The sequence below is a fragment of the Benincasa hispida genome, chromosome 12 (assembly GCF_027475165.1).
Source record: "Benincasa hispida cultivar pf3 chromosome 12, pf3_genome.v1.1, whole genome shotgun sequence".
NCBI lineage: Eukaryota > Viridiplantae > Streptophyta > Magnoliopsida > Cucurbitales > Cucurbitaceae > Benincasa > Benincasa hispida.
Genome location: NC_143489.1, coordinates 51,915,118 through 51,919,967, shown reverse-complemented (window position 1 = coordinate 51,919,967; position 4,850 = coordinate 51,915,118). Strand labels below are relative to the sequence as shown.

The window sequence follows — 4,850 nt, the reverse complement described above, 5'->3', positions numbered from 1 at the left end:
GTTGTAATACTCATTTTGACTTATAGAGGGCTCATGTTGACATGTGAGGTGTGGAAATAAAATAACCAATTAGGCACAATTAACAAGAGAGAGGTAGAAAGATAATTTAATGCAAATTTTATTACCATTTTATGGATGAATAATATACGTCTCTAAATTTATAGAATAAGTGAGTATAACTTATATATATTATATATGATCAAAAGATACATGGTTCAAATCTCTCCACAAAACGAAAGAATTTCAAAATGGACCAAGCAAATAACTTAATTTTATTACATTATTACATAAAATTTATGAATTAAAATTTCATATTATTATGATGCTTGTAATAGAAGAGATGTGATAGACTCATAGAACACTAGTACGTTCAATCAATATATCATATGGTAGAGTAACTTTTAGACATTTAATTAATGATCATAACTAACTCTGGTGAAGTTGTTCTAAGATGGAGAAGATTATATTTATGTAGCTCATTCTGTAAGGACTATTGTAGCACCCCACATATTTTTTTATATAATAATGTAATTTCAATAACGTTATTATTTGGTAATTCAATAATTGCTTAGTCGAAGGGCATTTTTGGAATTTTGGATCTCAAGTATAAATGCAGGAATTTAAGTTTGACGGAAAATTATTCAATTTTGAATTTCAATGTGAAAGTTATGGCAGAAATTAATTTTTCTTTCAAAACGAAAATAATTTATTATAATTATACCTTCCTTTTTAATTATTACATTTATTATTATTATTTTTTAAACCCCCCACCAACCCTTCTCCTTCTTCTTCCTCGTACGGCAACACCCCCCCCCCCCCCAATTTTCCTTCTTCTTTCCTCCCAGCCGCACGCCGCCTCCCCTCACTGTCCAAACCCACGAACGTCGTGTCTCCCCTCACTGCCTCATCAGACCGCCGTCGTGCCTCCTTCGTTACTCAGATCCGAAGTCGCTGCCACTTGCCTAGCCGATTTCTTCTCCATTCGCGGCCGCGTCGCCCAACTGAGGGCGTCATTTTCGTTCGTCTGACGCCCCTCTGCCAGAAACCCATCGTTTCAAGCCCTCAGCCTAGCTCGCCATTCGTCCGATCTGTCCAGCCGCCGCTCCCTCGCGCCTCGCCAGCCTAGACCCGATCAACTGCCGCCTCTTCACGCTTCGCCAAACCCAGATCCGATCAGCTGCCGCCTCTTCACGCTTCGCCAAACCCAGATCCGTCGTCGGCCGTTTCCCTTGTCACCGTCGGATCTGTTCTAGGTAAGGTTGAGGTAGATCGGTTCGATCTCTTAGCCATTAATGTTGGGTTTCGTCATTTTGATTCACAATTGTTGGGTTTTTATTTGAAAGTGGGTTTTAGCGAAGCTTGGACTTAGAGGGAGCGTCGTCAAGGGAGGCTGGAAGTGATCTTCATCCTTTGGGTAAGTTTTTGGATATTTTGGACTTGAGTCCGAAGTTTCGCTGTTATGGTTGAACTGAAATTATTTGAGTTGTTTCAGAATTGGGACTGCTACTTCGGGTTTCCGTCATAGTTTGATCGTCTGATTTTTGTTATTCGTAGAGTTTCGTTTGAGGTAAGTAATCTTACCACTAGAAATGCCTATGGGCCAGGCTTCAGTTATATGCTAGCATGGTGAGTGTATGTTATGGTAAATTGTTAGCATGTTGATTGATAGTATGACCTGAATCAAAGTATGTTCTGGCACGAGTTCTGAATTGTTTAAATACATACCTAAGCACTTGATCGTTAGTATGTGATGGTATGTGTTTTCATATGACGTCTGATCTGCTGGTGTTGAGGCATACTTGTATGTTGTAGAATTATGATGTAAGGTTTACATGAATGTTGTATAATATGTTGTTGAGGATTATGTGTATGTGATGGAGCCATAGCAAGGATTTCATGTATGTTTTAGAATTGTACAGCGTTGATTCTTTGAACGTTGAAACTGTGTGAATATCCTCATTGATTAGTTAGATGCTCACCAGTTTGTGTTTCCTTCAAGATTCACCAGTCTTGTGTTTCCTTCGGGATTCACCAGTTTTGTGTTTCCTCCGGGATTCACCAATTTGTGTTTCCTTCAGGATTCACCAGTTTTGTGGGCATACTTAACTACAATAGGATAAGACTCAGTCTCTTGTTTGTTTCATGTGTTTATGTGTCATAGGTGGGTATCTAGAGGACATAGATGCCGTACCTGACCCCAGTGGTGGGGTTACTTACTGAGTATTTGATATTCATCCTTTCTTATGTTGATGTTTCAAGAAAAGGTAAAGATGCACCGGCGATGGCACACCGAAATTCGTGATCGTGTCACTGGGACTAGATTTTTCGCTTCCGCACCTTGAAATTTGAGTCCTCATTTTCCTCTTAATATTTAGTTTTACTGTTTAAATTTATTACTAAGGATTATTTCTTTTATATACTTTTGTTGGTCTTTAAGAATTTTTGGTACCCTATTATTTGTTTTAACAATTGCATTTAATAAATGTCTTTTGAGCTTCTCTTGTTTAATTAACATTTATTTCAAATAACTGAGCGTCGTTTTAAATTTTGTGCATGCATTTATTTTAGTAACGACCTTACCTAAGTCCTAGGGGGTCGGGTCGGTACAACTATAGTTTGTTACGTGAAATTTTTTGTTTAAAAAAAAATATTTTTCTGTGTTTGGACTTTAGATTGGATTGTATAAAGATGAGTGCAGAGAGTTCATGATGAATCTTACTATTGCTCTATAGTTAGAGATATCAACATGATGGGTGAAGACATGAAAGCATACCTCATCCCCGGTTCCATTTCCCATCCCTGTGAAATTTTCAAGGGATTGGGTCCTCTATAGTGAAAATTCTCTATCTCTACTTTTTTATTACCAAATTTCATTTAATTTCAATGAAATAATTTTTTTAAACAATTCATTATTTTTTAGTTCTTCAAATGAAACATTTCCGATATAATTATTCTTTAAATAAAACATTATAAAAAATTCCCAATAAAGTCAACAATATTCTAGGTGCAATTTGCAAAGATATATAATTAAAATACTAAATTTTCATAATTTCTAAAAGTTAAAATTTAAATATTACAACATTATAGTTCTTCTAACTTAAATAGTACAACATTCAAGGTTTAAAAGCAAGAAATTAGAGGGACGAGTTGCGACATAGTTTTAGGAACTTAGAAGTTGTTAACTAGAGGGACGAGTTGCGTGTGATTACTGGAATCGTTGTCGAACTGAAGATGAATGATGAGATTAGAATTGAGAGTGAGAACTCACTAGAAGATGGGAGAGAGTGTTATATTAATCTTTATTGTATTTTGTATATTGTATATTTTCCAGTGCTAATACATGGGATACATACGCAGATAAATAACTAAAAAGGAAATTATACCCTAATTAATCCAAGATTCTAATTAGCCAGAAATCACCTAAATTATATAAATTACTGTAACACCCCCCCTCAAACTCAAGATGGTAGAGTAAAAACAACCTTGATTTTGCGAAGTAGCTGAGTGACACGAGTAGAGGATAGAGGTTTGATGAAGATATTGGTTGATTGTTCTGTATTAGATATGGATTGTAGATGAAGGATGCGTTGGGTTGTACGTCCTAAAACTTGTGGTTTGTAAACATTAAACATATTTTATTTTACAATCAAAATGTTATTGAGGTTTATTAAGTAAAGTTGTTGTTGAATATGTGAATCACACCCTTTTAAACCTAAAATCCAATAAACTAAGAACCCATGGCTATAGCATGAATTCTTGCACTTTATGTAGAGACATAAAAATGTATCAAGTTCGAGTAGTGGGCTATAGTATAAGGATAAGGTTGGGTACCTTATCTTGGGGACATTATGGATGGGACCCACTTTGTGATTATTACAATAGTTGTTAAGTGTTACAAACGATGTGATCCTGAATCGTTCATGTGAAGACATGTGAGTGGGGGCATCATATGCAATGAGTTTGCATAAGATCAGACCACGAAATAGTCACTTTTACTTTATAACGTCGTTTACTATTAAGACTAACTATTTCAATTTGATGACCTAGGTAACTCGATCTTAATCCTGAGGTAACTATGAACTCCTATGTATTCGGGATTATCATTTAATCTACATAGGTGAGAGTGGATCAACATCGCCGACTCTAAGCCTCCCATTTTAGGGGTAAGACCAGATAGGTAGTTGGGGATATGGTCCTACAAGACGGAATTCACTCCTACCCACTGCTAGGGTTAGTAGATATGTTGTTCTCTTAAGTACTTAGGTCTTGAACAAGGGGTCTCGCATTCTCTAAGGCTTGAGAGGGACTCAGATGGTTGGTTTGACCACAAATCAATTGTTCATTAGAGAATCATTGGGACTTAAGGAGCAAGATGTAATTACAGAGGTAAAACGGTAATTTTGACCCAGTTGTGATTACGAACAACATGTGAATGATCGACATACTGATCATGGTCAAATCAAGTGGACAAAAATATATCTACAATGAGAGAGTGCAACTACTAGGCTTTAGTGGAGTGTCTCGATAATTAACGAATATTGGTTAATTTAGTTAATGAGATTAGTCGATTAATCTTGGATTGTTGGAGCTCCTGATTTATAGGTCCATCAGGTCCCTACTAACTCATACCAGACTAATGAGAGAATTTGAAATGTTCAAATTCGGATTAGGGAATAAAAGTTTTAATTATATACAATATAATTAAAAATGTTTAATTATTGAATTAAAAAAAAATTGAGAGTCATAATATTTTAATTTGGTTTAAATATTAATTATATGAATAGGGATTCGTGTTTGGAATAAGTGTTTTTAATTTAATATTTGATATTAAATTAATTTAATTGTTTGAG

General features: G+C 35.4%; 1 long non-coding RNA gene across 1 annotated transcript; it reads left to right on the top strand.

Annotated features, from left to right (window-relative positions):
* Positions 1–744: 744 nt before the first annotated feature.
* On the top strand, positions 745–2,508 carry LOC150032058 (uncharacterized). Its single transcript, XR_016525511.1, has 3 exons — positions 745–1,253; positions 1,344–1,414; positions 1,493–2,508. It is a non-coding gene; the product is annotated as an uncharacterized LOC150032058 (long non-coding RNA).
* The last annotated feature ends 2,342 nt before the right edge of the window (positions 2,509–4,850 follow it).